Raw genomic sequence first — 17,407 nt, 5'->3', positions numbered from 1 at the left:
TAAGAATGGTATGAGAAACCAACCCAAGGGGGAGTCCTTAAGAGAATTCCAGTGAGTCAACTTGTGGTGTGGGCTCCAACTCCATTCTGCTTTGGCACATGAACTTAAACCTGTCAGTGAAAGAACCATTCATGCTGGTGTACTCTGGGTGAAGCAGCCCTGTGGCAGTCAGGAGCTCCCTGACCAACTGCTGAAGCCCAGCCCAGCCTGGAAGTTTGAGTATCACACTGACCAATAGTTACTCCTCAATGGAAGAAATGTTAACATCTTGACTATTAGCCCCGGAGAGAAGAGAGATTCTTTAATGGGCTAACAAGGACAATGCCACACAGGGCCCAAAGAAATTTAGTAAGCATCTAGTACATGCTAGGCATGGTGCTAGGCATGGTGCTAGGCATTGATGATACACTGAATAATTTGCTGGTATATTTGAGCTACTCAGGGAGATGAACATTCAGCAAAAATGGCCCACCTAATGGGAGTGATCAGAGGGGGACCTCCATGGGTTATGGGAAACGAGAAATGTTAGGGAAGCCACCCTAAAGCTGGGACATCAAAGCCGGCATATGTCAGATGGGCAAAAGGTGGCCAGAGGAAAATCGGGGACTTGCTTCAGGTGGAACATGATGAAGTACAAACATGATGCTTTCAAAGAACTGGAAGGAAGGCCTAAGTGGTTGAGCTGGAGAGACTGAGGAAGTAGCAAACTATGAGGTTAAGTAGATGTTGGGGCCAGGAATATGAGGACAGCCTATATATCTCCATGCAAGGATCTGTCTCTGACTTGCTGAAAGGTTGCTGATGTGGGGGCCATTAACAAAGGCAGTGAACTTTACTTCTCCTTCCTCTTTCCCATAAGAGTTGCAAGGTAGAGTCTGTTCTTCCTGCCCACCTGGAGACATTCTATGCAGCCACATTTCTCCAGGTGGTAAGACATCCTATGTGAACCTGCCAAGTAGCAGATTGTGTCTCCATGTGGTTGGCCATGACTTCATGGCCAGCATAGCAGGGTCATGCCTTACATTGCTTGCTTGCTCTCTCTCTCCCCCACCCCTTTCCCTCACTTTGCTTACTTGGGATTACACATCCCACACAAAGTTCTTTATCTTTAATAAAAGCTAAGTTTTCCAGGGAATCAGTGCCCAACTAGTTGTAGTTTTGTGTACACCATGTTCCTGGAACAGGATATTCTCCTGGAAGTCTTTCCATCTTCTGAGGCTTCAATGGGCCTCTGAAAGATTTTATGGGCTTTAGTTCATTCCCTCTCCTGGAATATATAAGTGAAAGTTGAAAAGGGAAAACAGGAATTTCTTTGGAAAGAATTTTAGAACACTTGATGTTTCTCCATCAGATCATGCGGCTCTTTCTCCTTAATTCAGGTTAAGTGACAAAACTTTTTTAAGAAAACCACTCAGAGAGGTTGAGCTATATCTCTGGAGTTTGTGGCATAGGTAAGATATTTTCAGTCCCAAAGCTGAAAAGTCTTTAAGGTGACATTTCTGCTTCCAGTTAAAATGCAGAAGAATGTGAAAGAATTTTGCTTCTATTACAACAATGGCATTAACCAAATCAAACTAAAACCATACTTCTCCATGGGTCATCAAAAAACGATAGATGCATTGAAAAAAAACCTAATAAACTGAATTATGGAAGAGTATGAGGAGCCCTTCCTGGGTTGGCAGAGCCAAATCTTCTGCTCCTGATAGGGAAAAGTTTTAGATAACTTAATAGATTGAATATTAAAGTAGTTGTAGAAGCAAAATAAGTCATGTGTTCTTTTAAGATTTGCTTTTCCCGTAACTCCTTGTTTAAGGTGACGGTTATCTGACTCTTTAACCAGTAACTTCATTAACCTAACAAAGTTGCAATGCCAGGGTGAATTTACAATGTATATGTACCTATCTTGTGTCTGTGACTCTTAAACAGGAACTGGAATTGGATTTACACATCAAAGACCACTAGGGATGAGATAATAGCTAAAAAAGATATAAAAAGGGAAATGCTGAACAAAGAGGGTGCGGATGCTCGTGAGAATAAATTTTATTTTATCCGAATTCTTTGTCTCTGTGTATTTCTTTCCAAGATTTCTGGAACATTCCCCTGGGCAAAGGTGCAGGAGAAACAGATCTGCCTAGGTCAGGGGCTACAGGAACTGGGACATGCAGTCTGTGATGAAAGTGTGGGCAGCCTGGGAAAAGTAGGTCTGTCTAAAAGGGACCTAAATTCAAAAACATGGAAGTGGAGAAGATAGCAATAAGAGAGATTTGTACAGTCTTTGTCATTCAGAGCTTAGATTCTGAAACCTATGAATCAAAAGGTGAGCCAAAAGCTAAATGAAACTGTGACTCAAGTTCCTTCCAGCTCAAATGCTGACCTCATGGGTTCCAAGTTGGGTGAACTCAATCTATTGAAGCTCAGTAAGCCCTAGAACAGCTGACCCTAGGATACATCTAAATGGCCAGCCCCCCAACCCCCACCAACAGCACAGAGAAATCCTTCTTCAAAAAAATAAGAACAAAAACAACTAAACATATATTATGTCTCACCCCGGTGCCCTTTTACAAACCATGTCCAGAATCACAAAAATTATGAAGCACATGGTAAAGCAGAAAAATATGAAAAAGAAAGTCACTAGAAGCAGAATTCCAGATGGTCCAGATACTATGATTAGAGAAGGACTGTAATAATTACAACTATGTCAGAGGATTTATAAAAAAAGATGGACATAATGAGTGAAGAGATAAGTAATTTCAGGTGAGAAATGGAGAGTCTAAAACCAAATCAAAATGGAAGTCAGCTCTGCAGTGAAAAATATGATATCTGAAAAAATGACATACTTTATTATAAGTATGTCACTTTGTCCAATATTATATTGGGCAATGTGGAAAAAAGAATCAATGAATTTGCAGACAGATAAACAGAAGTGATCAACTATGTATATAGAAAAGTTGAGATAATATGGGTTCTTGAAAAGTGTAAAATATGGCAGCTGATTTCTTATGAGAAGAAATAGAAGCTAGGAGACAATGGAACAACATAGGAAAATGTTAAGTATTGGCATATGTAATGATGGAACAACACATTAACCATACAGTAACTGCAAAAACACTGTAACTCGGCACCAAAGGAGAATACCCTTCAAAAAGAAAGTTTGTAAAGACATTTTGAAGTAAACAAAACTTAGAGATCTCTATTTGTCACCAACACCTTAAGAAATGTTAAAGAAAGTTCTTCAAGATAATAGAAATGCTGAGCATGATAATGGACACCTGTAATCCCACTAGTTGGGAGGCTGAGGCAGGAAGATCATGGCAAGTTTGAGGCCAACCTGGACTACAAGCAAAAGCCTGATTAAAAAAAAAAAAGATAGGGCCAGGGATTTAGCTCAGTGGTTCCACTGCTTGCCTCACAAGCACAAGGACCCGAGTTTAATCCCTGGTAGCAAAACAAAAAGATAAATAGAAATGATACTATTTGGAAGTGTGTGTCTACATAAAAAAATGGCAAATAAATATATCTTTAAAAGACAAGTGATTGTTCAAAACAAAAATAACACTGATTACTGAGTTTATGGCATATGTAGAAATAAAATATATGACAACAGCACAAATAAAAGAGGGCAAAGAAATTACACTGCCAAATGGTGTAATATTAATTCAAGTTTAACTGTGATATGTTACGGATGTATATCCAAAGCAATCACTTTAAAAAGTAGTATAGCTAACAAAGCAAATTGAAAAGATAAAAATCTAACACTAAAAATGTTTAATTAATCCTGAAAAATAACAAGAGAAGATGAGAAAAAATAAACAGATGGGACAAATGGAAAATAAATAGCAGTGTGGTAGAGTTAAACTCAAATATATCAATAGTTATAGTAAATGTAAATGGATTAAGCACTTCAAATAAAAGGTGAAGACCATCAGATTGGATTCAATGTGAGACTTTAATATGTACTATTTTTAAAGGGTACTTCTTAAATATAAAAATAATTTATAGCTTAATATTAAAAGTAAATTAATAAAAAAGAAATTTAAAACATAAAAAAATGGAAAAAAGATATATAATTCAAGTACTAATCTTTGCAAAGTTTATGTAGCTACATCTACAAGAAAGTAGATTTCAAGACAAAGAATATTATCACAAATAAAGAGGACCATTTTATAATAGTGAAAAGAGCAATTCTTCAATAATGTTTGGCAGCCAAGTGTGATGGTGCACTCCTGTAATCCCAGCAGTTGGGTGGCTAAGGCAGGATGAATTTGAGGCCAGCCTGGGCTACATAGTGAATTCAAGGACAGCCTGAACTATATAGTGAGACCCTGTTTCAAAGAAAAAAAAAAAGAATATATGACAATCACAAATACATACATACCCAATAAGAAAATCTGAAACACAGCTAAATTTGATAGCCCAAGAGAAAAAATATACAAATCCACAATTATAATAAGAGATTCTAATATTCATATCTCAAGAATTGAGAGGACCACACATACAAAGTTATTAATTTATAGAGGTTTGGAAACTACTATTAACCAACTTGACCTAGCTGACATCTATAGAATACTGTAACTGTATAACATATTGTTTTCAATTTTACAAGGAATATTCACCAAGATAAGTCATATCCTGGACCCAAAAGCAACAGCAGTAAATATCAAAGGATTAAAATCATATATAATATGTTGTCTGAAATTAAATTGTACACCAACAACAAAAGATAACCCACCTTTTGAAAATTAAGCAACAAGCTTCTAAATGATTTATTGATCAATAATACATCACAAAGGAAATTAGGATAGATTTTTAATTGAATGCTTATAAAAACTAACATAACAAAATGTGTGGGATGCAGCTAGTTTTAAAGGGTTATGTGAGAAAAATAAGAGTTTAAAATCAACGATTAAATTCTGTCTTAAGATTTAAAAGGAAAACACCATTCCACAATGTATACATAGCTCACAACACCTTGTTTTACACCAAAATATATAGAATCTTGTCAGTTTAAAATAAAGAAAATTATGGGCCAGGGGTTTAACTCAGTGGTTCTACCACCTGCCTCGCAAGCGAAAGGTGCTGAGTTCAATCCCTGGTACTAAAACAAACAAACAAACAAAAACTAGAGTGCACTAAAAATATGATTTAAAATTGTAAAACCCTAGTATTTCAGAATAAGAAAAAAGAGAAAGAAAATGCCAATATCAGGGCCAGAGATTTAGTGGCACCTCACCTGCCTTGAAAGTACAAGGTCCTGAGTTTGATCCTCCGTACAAAAAAAAAAAAAGCCAATATCAAAATTAAGAAAGGGATAGCACTACAGAGCCTAAAGATATTTGAAAATATAAAGGAATATTGTGAAAGTTTTAGGACAATAAATTCACAAGTCAGATAAGATGGACAAATTCTTTGAAAAATACAATTCATCAGAATTGACACAATAGGAATTATGAATAGATATCTGAAAAAGAAGTTGAACTGTAACTTAAAACTTCCTCAATGGAAAAAAAAAAAGAAGAAATAAGATTACAGAAATTAAAAAAAAACAAAACACTTCCTTAATGAAAACTGAAAATCCTGAGACAACTGAATATTCAGATGAAAACAGTAAATTAGACCTTTTCATAAACAATATTCAAAATGATGCAGAAACCTAAATGTAAGAACCAACATGATAAAACTTCTAGAAGAATGCAAGGGATAAATCTCCATGATTTGGTGTTAGGCAAAAAATTATTAGATATGACACCAAAAACATGAGGCATTAAAAAGACCCTCATAAATTGATCTTTATTAAAATTAGAAACTTTAGGGCTGGGGATTTAGCTCAGTGGTTTCGCCACCTGCTGCACAAGCACGAGGACCCGAGTTTGATCCCTGCTACCACAAAAAAAAATTAGAAACTTTGATACTAAAAAGATGTCATTAAGAAAACAAAAAGAGCCAGGCATGTTCGCACATGCCTGTAATGTCAATGTTACAGGATAGGTAACTCCAACCTGTTAGATGCGCCAAATTTGTGTCTCACAATGCTGAAGAATGAATTCAAAGATGAAGGAGGTGAAGAATAGGAAAGTTTCATTAAGAGAAAGTGCCCGCCTAGCAGGAGATGTTATGAAAGTGGGTTGCCCTGCAGCTCTTTGTATAGTTTTTTTTATACAGTAAAACTGATATAGGGGAAACAAATGTAACTCCCAACCTGCTAGATGTCAGATACACTGAGTTCATGTTCCTCAAAGTCAATGAATTCTAAGGAACAACGGAAGTTAAGAGTAGGAAAAATGTATTGAGAGAGATAGCTCCTGAGAGACAGGAGGGGAACTGAAAGTGGGTTGCCAATGAGCTCAGTTCTCAAAGGAAGTTTTATAGAACAAAATCACGAGGTGGGTACAATATGGGTCAAAACTATGATCAGCCAATAAGATCCCAAGTATAGCCACTTAAGTAATATTGATCTAATGGGAAAGCAGGTCACGTAGCAAGTGTACATGGAAAGAATAAGGACTTTTTTTTTTGGTATCAGGACCTTGTGCTTTTGAGGTGGGCAGTGGCACCACTGAGCTAAATCCCTGGCCCAGGACTTTTTAAAGAAGGGGTAGATTAGGGGGTCCTGGTCACCCACCTGGGTGACTAATGTCTATCTGGACTTTATTGGAACAGGTGATATCAATTATAGTATAATCTTCAATTTACTGCTTATCCCTGGGGGAGGCAGGTAGGCATGGTCATTTCATCTTTATCTTGAGGCCTGGCCTTCGACAGATGTGCCTCCAGCCACAGTTGTAATGTGTTCTCATCTTCTGCACTGACTCCCTTGAGGGCCTGGCCCTGTCTGACTGCCTATAATATTTCTACCTAACTTAACTGTCTATAATAAAATCACATTACAGATTACCTCTAGTCTTGTTGAAAACATATAAATGATTGAAACATACATTAAAAATGTGATCAATATCATTAATCATTAGGCCAGTACAAACTTAAAACCATAATGAGACACCTCCTTATACTCATTAGAATGACTATAACAAGAAGGACAGATGAGTTAGATGTGGCAGATCTTAAATTCACATTTTTGTCCACAGAAATGTAAGATTGCACAACCACTCTGGAAAGAACTTCATTTCTTAAAAATATAAGCATAAACTTACCATATAATTCAGTCATTCCATAATGATTTCTTAAAAATATAAGCATTCCACTCCTGGGAATATAAACCCTATGGCAACTCAAACATGTACATGCACGTTCATAGTAGTATTATTTCATAATTAAATTGCATATAATCCAAATGTCTGTCCAATAATGGCTGGAAAAACAACTAGTATATCTATATCACAGAATGCAATTCAGCAATAAAGAGCCATGAAATACTGATACCTGCTACAATATGGAAAGACCTCAAAATTGTTACACAAAACAAAAAAGCTATATTAAAAGACAGTATATTGTAGGATTTCATTTGTGTGAAAGGCACAATAGGAATAATAGTCTTGTGAACCCTAGCCAAAGTACAACCATTCTATTTAGCTGTTTGGCAGGCACCTCCCAAGTGCTAAGGGTATGTTTCTGACTGGAGTTTAACAGAGCTTGCTGAGACCTGCGGAGCCCCCAATATGGATGAGATGGGAACCAAGCTCACAAACTGTCCCAAGGACTCTTGTCTTTTCCTTCTGGGTTGTTTTGTTTTGTTTTGTTTTTTGTTTACCTTAGAGCCCTACAAAATAAGTAGCTTAGCCTTAAGGTGACTTTGGTAGCACTACAGCCTATAAGCCATCCACCACTCTGCAAATAACCCCTAATAAACTCATTTACTCACCAACCTGGACTTCTTTGGACTGTCAGCACCCTCTCAATTTGGAGGCAGATTACTTTTGTCTCCCCAGAAAATTCACTGAACATGTACAGAAGAAGCAAATGTATAGAGACAGACATAAGATCAAAGCCTACCTGGGCTGGTATGGGAAGGGAAATGACTGCAGACAGTCTGTAGGGTGCTAGGGCTTTTGGAGATGCTCTGAGTCTGCAGTGTGCTGACCACACTACTCTACAAATGTGCTAAGAATCACAAAATTGAATCTTTAGGTTGTGACCAAGGATGCTTTCCCCCTTCTGTTTGTCATCTTTACATCTTTATCAAGGTATAATTTACATACTATAAAAACTGGCCATTGTACCTAAAGGCTAATTTTGTAAGAGATTACAGTCTAGAGGGTAAGTGAAATAGCTCTGCTCACAGGAAGAAGTCACACATTTGCCCTGCCTTGTTGGAGACTGCCTAGAGGGAGCTGGCCCTGGGTCATCTTGGACATTTTCCTGAGGGCTATATAGGGACAAAGTGGCACAATATCAGTTGGCTATAACAAATCACTCAAACTTTAACAGCAAGCATTACTCCTCACACTACATCTATAAGTGGCTATTGTTTGGCTGATCTCAGCTGGTCTTGGTCAGGCCTGGATTCACTTTAGGTCTGTTCTATGGATCTCATTCTTCTGGGACCAGCAGGCCACCATGTGCTTCCCATGCTATTACAAAGTGCAAGGAGTCATGCTGAAGGACATCAGGAACTCACTCTGCTGACACTGCCCTACTCAACATCCCACTGACCAATCAGGACTCACCCTGATGGCATCTGTTTATATCTTATTGGCCAAACAAGTCATATAGCCAAGCTAAAGTTACACAAGGGCGAGGTACATTCCACCCACCATCAGCAGGTGGAAGGATGTGAAGACACTGTACCATTATTTTGCAAGATGGTAAAAAGTTGCATCAATATAGATTTCAGCAGAGGTTGTAGACAATTAGATGTTTGAGGACTAAGAAATCATATACAGCATATAGAAACACAGTCCACCCTGAGACTGCCATGGGAAGGTCTCTGAGGAACCCACGCAAGCCTTCTTCTTCCAAAGGCAGTGCTAGCCTTGGAGACCAGCCACCACCTGGTTACCTGTGTACCACCCCTGCCACCTCTATTCCCCTCCCCTATGCCCTACACCTGAAGGGAGCCAAAGGAAGGGAGAGAAGAAGAGCTTATCCACAGCCCCTCTGGGCTTCCAGCCTGAAGCACAGCTAAGCTGGAAGGACTAAGGATGACACTGAAGCATACAGATCTGGGGCTCTCTAACACACTGGGACATTTCATCAATGAAGTGAAAATGCTCTTGAGAGTGAACATATGCAAGGAACTTGCAATTATCTGAGGGGTCTGGAAAGTTCCAGGAACTGCCCAAGCCTCAATCTAAGGAGTAGCGGAGATGAGTCTGGGCCAGTCACACAGTGGAGCACACACTGGGTTTGGGGACAAGCACATAGTAGCTGTGGACACAGTAGTGAAGGCAAGGAAATGGGGATAGGGCCCATCCACAGGAAGGCAAGGTCAGGGTACACTGAGGGATAAGATAAGTCATCTGAGGGGAGCATTTTGTGGGATCAAGAGGAACTGTAATGCAAAACAAGGAATAGCATAGGCCTGACACCAGAAATGAAAAGGCCAAGGAGTACTGGCAGCTGCAAAAACACAAAGTAGGAAGGAGGTTCCAATGCCACAGGCACCCACGCACACAAGGAGCAAGTCAGTGACAGCTGATTGTCACTGCACATGAAACCTCAGGCCATTCACTCTTGGAGCTTGTGTCTCTGCCATTCAGCAGGACTGGAGGGAACAATGGAAGACAGAAGTATGACAGGGCACATGTATAGCTGTGAGCCAAGTCAGGCACCTGAGGTGGCCCAGCAGTTGGATCAAAGGTGAATGGAGAGCCCGAACCATAATCTACCTATAAAATGGGTAGAATTTTACAGTGGAATTCATCCATTCTTATATTCTATATTGGCTGAATTTCTAGATCTTTTTCTTTTCCTTTTACATATTTTTAAAGTAGCCTGAGTTGAGACTTCAGATGTTTCAGTGACCAATGACTGGGGCAAAGTGTAGCCCTGTGACTTAATGGCTTTATGACATTGGAAGTCCCTTAACTTCTCTGAGCTTGATTTTCTGCATCAGTAATAATCTAAGGCCCAGCATTAGGTAAGCACCCCAAATGGCAGAAAAACAAGGTCTAAAGTGTATTATTAGCCAACTGGCATAATACTTACCTACCACTTACCCATTACCCTTTTAAAAATATTTCCTTTAAAAATTTTCTTCTGACTTGATTTAGGTTTACCTAGATAATTTAATCTCTGCTAATAACAAGAATAGAACATGTTTGTAGCAGGTGCCTCCTCTGACCAGGCTTTTTACATATGTCCTCATTTATTAATTTATTCCTTGACTTATTGCTGCTATCCTTATTTCAGTTTTGTTAGTTACCAATTGGGAAGTTTGGGTTCCAAGGGTCTGGTACAAGGCTATGTGGCCACGAGGTATCAAACTTCGGCTCAGAACATGGCTCACCAAAGCACCCAAGTATGTGTTGCTGGAGTATGTGTCCTGGATAGCAAAGCCCAGTCCTCTCTAGGATCCCCTGAAACATATCTGCGTGCAATATCATACAAGCTCTTCAGCAATGAAGAATCATGGCATCATCACCACCCATCCAAAAGCAAATCCTGATTTAAACTCATCTGCCCACATGTTTTCTTTAGGTGTCTGCTGCATCAGAGATCTTTCCGTTTGATAATGGTACCTTTTCCTGGGAGAACACCCGGTCGGTGTGGGGCTATGCAAACTATGATTTTTTTCCAAACCTGAGCTGCTGCCTCTGCCAGGCAGCCTCAAGGAGCCAGGTGAATCTCCATCCCCACTCAGTGGCTGTGACACAGCAGAAACCACAAAACTATTTTCTGCAGGCATTGTCCTCTCAGGAGCACCAACTACTACTTTAAATTAAAAAGCAAAATCTGCCTCAGTGGCTTGTCAGAGGTGAAGTCACGGACCAGAGAGGTTTGAGAACAGAATCCTTCCTCCTCCCCCCTGCATCCACTCCCACCCTTGCTTCTGAGGCAGTTCTATACAAATACTCCCAGAGTCTTCAGAAAAAGGGGTCAAGCTGATTTTCTGCATCCTCTAGACTTGGTAGTCTCCAATCCTCTTTTCAAAATAGGCTTACTGACTTCATAGCTGTCTTATTTATTTTTAAAGATATGAAACTAAGGCAAGTTTTGCAGCACAATATCAGTTTTTGAGGGGGGTAATCAAAGAAGTACTATCTAGTTGGGTAAAGCCACTTGCTTTTGCTGGGGATTCCTCAGCAGAAGCTTATGTGAGGAAGTTTAGTCTATCCAGCTGGGAAATTTGCCATCCTAGCCTTCCCCAGACAGGCAGCATCATCCTGTCTCCAAGACTGAAGTTAGGCCCCATAAGAATTACTCAATTGCATGTGCCAAATGTACCCAGCCCAGCATTCAACAACAGGTGCGGCAGCCCAATCAAGGGCAGTGAGACTCAGCTCAGGGACTGCTCAGGACAGAGGCACATATCAGGAATGGAAACAAAGGCCTTAGTAATAGTGTTGTGCATGTTCAAACCTGGCCTTGGGTGCCCATGGATGACCACTTGGTGGTGTCATTGTCACTAGTTCTCTTAATTTTATGAGCCTCACTGGTTCTATAACTCCAGATGATAGGGAAAAGTTTTAGATAACTTACTAGATTGAATATTAAGGTAGTTGTAGAAGCAAAATAAGTAATGTGTTCCTTTAAGGTTTGCTTTTCCTGTAACTCTCGGTGAGAGTAATCTGAATCTTTAACCAGTAACTTCATTAACCTAACAAAGTTGCAATAGCTGGGTGAATTTACAATGTAGATGGCCTATCTTGTGTCTGTGACTTGTAAATAGAAACTGGAATTGTATTAACACATCAAAGACCACTAGGGATGAGATAATGGCTAAAAAGGATATAAAAAGGGAAAGGCTGAAAAGGGAGTGCAAGGATACTAACCAGACTGGTTTCTGGAGGTCCCACCCACTCATGAGTAGAAATTTTATTATTTTATCTGAATTCTGTGTCTCCATGTATTTCTTTCCAAGATTTCTGGAACACAGAAAGGATCCCATACACAAATTGTTTCTTTATTTTAAATTCTTGATTTGGGGAAGACCCTGTGTCCAGAGGAAGTAGGCTGCCTGGACACTGGGCACAGCCTCCAGGGCACAGAGCTTGGTTAAATCCCTGAGTGCCTCCTCTGCTTACCAGTGGGCACTGCAGCTCACCTGTGACTAAACTGCCCCAGTTTCGTTCATGTAAAATCAGGGTAACAATCCTGTCTTCGTAGCATCAGTGAGACAATTACATGATGTTTGTTGGCCTATCAGGCACTGGTGCTACACCTGTATCATTCACTCAGTGCTCACAGTCATCTTACAAAAACTTTATCATCAGTGTGAGTGATAATGAATTGAAATGAGTTCACCACTTTGGCTTATTTGAAAAATGCAAAGATTCATCACACTCCTCTCTGAAGCACCAAAGATATATGCCCCACTCTTCCAGAGTATCGCAGACCAAAGCTCCTTTGATCTTTGCACTTCATTCCAAGTGTTCCTAACATGACCCATTCCTGTGCTATGCTCTCAGCTGATGAGAAACACAGGCCATCTTTTCTTTATAGTCCTGACTCTTTTCAAGGAAGGGAGACATGTATTTCAGGCTGTTTGATGATGGTCATAACAAGCACAGCAGAGCTGCTCAGGGACATTATGAAAATCTTCTAAAAAATAATTTTAGGTGATGTTGAAATCTGTGAAACCTACCTAGAGATGTTCATTGCTCTTATGTTCAATTTTCTATAAAGTAGATTTCAAGCTTTTTTAACTAGCTGCTTTTCTTTTGATGTAGAATATTAATTATTGGGAAAATACCAAATACAACTTACAGAAGTTTCCTAACAAGGTATAAAATAGGAAAAACTAAAACAGTAAAACTTTTATTTTCCTTTATTGAAAGTTTCTCTGAGCAAGGTGGAAACGTAATTTCAACCTTAGAAGTCTTCACATGATCTTCTCCATCCATGGCTACAATAGATAATGTTTTAAAGATAAAATTTAAAAACCAGTGAGTGTGGTGGTACATGTCTGTAACCTCAGGTACTCAGAAGGTTGAGGCAGGAGGATCACAAATTTGAGGGCACTCTGGGCACCTCATTGAGACTGTCTTGAAAGATACTGCAAAAACAAATACACAAACAAAAAACCAGCCCAGAGACCAAAAGTGAGCCAGAAACATAAAACAGAATGGAAGAGCCAGGCATGTGGTGAATTTGTGAGGAGGCACTGAGGCAGGAGGTTCTCCACAAGTTCAAGGCCAGCCTGGGCTAAATAGTGAGTTCAAGGCCAATCTGAACTATATAGAAAGACACTGTCTCAAAAAAACAAAACAAAAAACCAAACTCAGGATGGAAGACCAAGACTTTGGGTCTATAGGACACCATACAGAAATTTGCAAAAGTGGCTAGGAATGCTGTTCCTGAAGAGTGAGGGGATAAAGTGCCCCAAGAGGAGCCAGCAACAAGAGCCGAAACCATTACTTAAAACTGGAGCTGGGAAAAGCCTCCCACCTCTAGGAAAGAAGCTTAGAAAAAAAAAAGTACAACTTCTGCAATAATGTGAGGATCAAGCAGAGGAAGGTCCTTACTCAGCCCCTGGCTGGCACCATGACTGGGAGCAAGAACCTTGAGCATTCACTGTGAACATGCAAGGCACCTGCAGGACCATGGTACAAGACAGGGTGAGCCCAGGAAGAAGACAACACAGTTCAGTCTTCGGGTAAGCCTGGGGGCCTCTATTCCAGAACACCTAATGCTGGGAAAATAAATAACAGTGTTACTGATCAGCAGATGAATCCAGCCCAGATGCTATGAGAATGGAGCAGTCTGGAAATTAAAACAACTAGGTAGTATTTAAAACAATTATGTTTAGGATTCTTGTTGTGAATAAAAAGAAAATATCCATGAAAATTAAAGAGATAATAAAAACTGGGTGAAATAAAATAAGAACAAATAGATATAAAAAATAAAGAACTGCAAAGTGAGGTCATAAAAAAAACAACAGCAGCAGTAGCTCAGTGGTAGAGTACTTGTCTAGATGTTGGAGGCCTATGGTTTAATTGCAAGTGCTGCAAAGCAAGCATACAAACAAACAAAAAACACGAATACATGAAACTCTGATTGGACCAAAGTGAAGACAGATTTAGTGAACTGGAAGATAGTCCATCCAGAACACAGAACACAGACATATAAACCTTAGGAAGAGCTGTTCTGAGACATGGAAAACAGACTGAATGAGCTCTACCAATATGAGAATCAAGGAGAGTGTGCAGGGATGCTACATGATGGAAGAGAGGTTGGGAAGGGCCTAGAATCAAGGACATAGGTCTTAGAAGGCACACATCAAGTGGCAGGTAGCATAACTGTATATCAATCAGCATTCAGAAACACTGTAGTGAAATTTAAGAACAAGGACACAGAAAAGACAGATTTCCTTCACTCAAATGACAGTTAGATTGGCAGCAACCTTCTCAGTAGCAGCCAGTGAGTAATGTCTTACAAACTGTAAAAAAAAAAAAAAAAAAAAAGTTGTCAACAAGGAACTCTGCACCAGCTAAACAATCATTCAAGAATTTGCTCAAAATAAAGACTAAGTACATTCATACATTTTAGAGAGACATGTCCAAAAACACTTGCCAAAAGAACTACCAAAGGAAACATTTTAGATGGATAAAAAGTGAACACTGGAAGATGGCAAAATATGTTCATACATATAATTAACTATTGACTACAGAAATTAATTTAATGTTTTCAAAAAGTGAAACAAAAACTTGAGGAAATGGGCTCAAATGGTTAGAAAAGGTTGCTTTGTTAGAAATGGGGAGATGGGGCTGGGGATTTAGCTCAGCGGTTTTGCCGCCTGCTGCGCAAGCTCAAGGACATGAGTTCGATCCCTGGTATCAAAAAAAAAAAGAAAAAAGAAAAAAAGAAAAAGAAATGGAGAGTTGTGCTAACATCTTCTACTTTGCACAGAGCTGCTATCTACCCTGTCCCCTTGCTTTGGCCTGGATGCTCACCTCAGCTCTGTCTTCCCTGAGCCTGGTTACAGCACCAGCACTGCTGTTCTCTGGAGTGACTCCATACCATACCTTCTCTATATTGTGTGAATGTGCCCAATTGGACAATGTCCCAGCTACAAACCTACAATGACTTTTAAAATATGGGAATCTTACCGCTTCTTGGCCTTTTGGCTAAGATCAAGTGTAAAGTAAGAGAAAGGAAGGAGCCAGAAGAATTATTCCCAGGCCTTGAGATCTAATCAAGATCTTCCAACATTTATCTGGGTATACTTCAGTGACTCCATTGGGCCTATTGTTGAGGATCAGCCATGATATGCAGATTGGTGGGTGCCAGGCCACAGGTCCTATAGTCTGGAGGCTGGAGCCACAAAGCCTGGTGGTGACTTGCCTCAGGAAGAGAGAAGTATGCAAAAGGTTACAGACTTCCTGGGTGTCTGGCAAAGCCTTAATCACAGGGCTCCTGAGGCGAGATAGTATCTGCTGAGGGCAATACAAAATGTGGGTATCCAAGTATTGGGAAGGGCCTTAACTTGCTCCCTTTGAGATGCTAAACTTGTTCCCTATTTTACTACCCTAATCTTACTGCAGTCACTGTTCCTGGAAAAACACATTATCCCCTACCTTGTGCTTCTTGCTGAATAAGTGGGTCCACCGCACAGCTCTTTGAGCCTGTCCACTAGAGGCAGATTCCTCTCAGTCTCCCCTTGTACCTTGAATACTGTGTCTCTTTTATTCCCTGTCGTCTTCCCTAAAGGTATCTGAGGGGTCTAATCTGCTCCCTGGAAGCCTATTTTCTGCCTTCTGACAAGGGATTTCTATAGCAATCACAATGTTTTTGTTGCAGATCACCCAGAAGCTGCTCTTCTATTTTCATGTGCATTCCAAATATCCTGCAAGTGTCTTTTGGCTGCTTTGTCAACCTATAACCAAACAAAAAAGTATTAGAGGAAATATAGCTGGTAACACCTAGACAGTGCAGACGGGACACAGGAAAGAAGTGTTGTTTAGTTGATCAGAGGCCATCCAGCCACATGTACATTAGACTTGCTCAGTGAGTCTCTATGTGTCTTCTGAGTTTTCTAGACTTCATCTCTTGCTCATTTGGGGGTATTTTCTTCTGACCTACTTTTCATTCCATCAATTCCCCCTTCAATTCTAAGTAATTTGCTAGTAAGCCAATCTGGTTATTTTTTGTTGTTTTTCAGTTCTAGACTTCCACTTTGATCCTTTTTTTTTTAGTTCCAGTATAATTCTTGCTTTATCCACTATTATTATTGTCTGCCTTAAATGTGTTCAATAAAATTATTTTAAGGTGCATGCTTGTTGACTTCCTTATCTGGAGCTCTGATGGGCCAGTGCTTGGTTTCTGTGGTGTCTTTCTTTTTGTTCCCTTAGTACTGGGGATTGAACCCAGGGCTTTCACCCGGGGCTACATCTCCAGCTCTTTTTTGAGACAGGAACTCACTAAGTCACTAAGTTGTCCACACTGGGCTTGAACTTGGGATCATCCTGCCTCAGTCTCCCAGAGTGCTGGTTTTACAGGTATGCACCACCAGGGCCAGCCTGTGGTTGAACCATGTATTCCTTGATGTTGCCCTTTGTATGACAGATCATACATTAGGAAACTGTGAGGCTCATTTAAGATCTCAGGCAATATATCCATCCTCTTCCATAAGCAGTGAGATAACACTGATAGGTCTCCCACTACCTCAGCAGCTGTTACGTATAGTAGCTGCCCTCTTCCTATGGTGCCTTGGCCCCTCCCCTGTGTGACATTATGCCAAGATGATTGCTCCCACCAAAGAATAAACCCTTCTTCCCAGCATGCCCCTGCTCCTTCCTAGAAAGTAACCTAATACTCGCTCACCTCCTACCACCTAGTGACATCACGGGCTCCTCCATTCCCTAGTCACTACCTCACTCAACCCCGCCTCAGCCCCTACAAACCCCACCCCAGTCTCTATAAAAGACTCTCCCTGCCCCGGCCATATTGCTTTTGTCTCTCCTTTGTTCAGGGGCAGCCCAACAGATCTATTCTCCTCATAAAGGCTTGTTGTGGCCTGGTCTGGTCTTGGTTTTCGGCCCTTTTACCTGACACCATCTCAATCCAATCAGGATCGGGTAAGATCTGCAGCTGAGCTTTAGTCTTCACAAGGTCTAGTCTTATTCCAGTTCACCCTTTACCTAGAGTCCAGCATTTTGGGTCTCCACCCCACCCCTGGGGTTTTCCAGTTCCTTCCTAGCCTTGGCAGTCTAGGAATAAAAACTTACCCTGTGGTTATTGGTCTTTTGAGAGCTTTCCTCAGTAGCTTAGCCTTCCAATGCTACTTCTAGATGGGCAGATGCTCATGGGGAAAACAAGACACCATAACCAATTCTGAATTTCTGGAATTCCT

Source organism: Heterocephalus glaber, unplaced genomic scaffold, assembly GCF_053883595.1.
Source record: "Heterocephalus glaber isolate CG9 unplaced genomic scaffold, H.glaber_assembly_v1.0 deba00001497, whole genome shotgun sequence".
In the NCBI taxonomy this organism is placed as follows: domain Eukaryota; kingdom Metazoa; phylum Chordata; class Mammalia; order Rodentia; family Bathyergidae; genus Heterocephalus; species Heterocephalus glaber.
The sequence above is the reverse complement of the archived record's forward strand: the minus strand, read 5'-3'. Positions refer to the sequence as shown.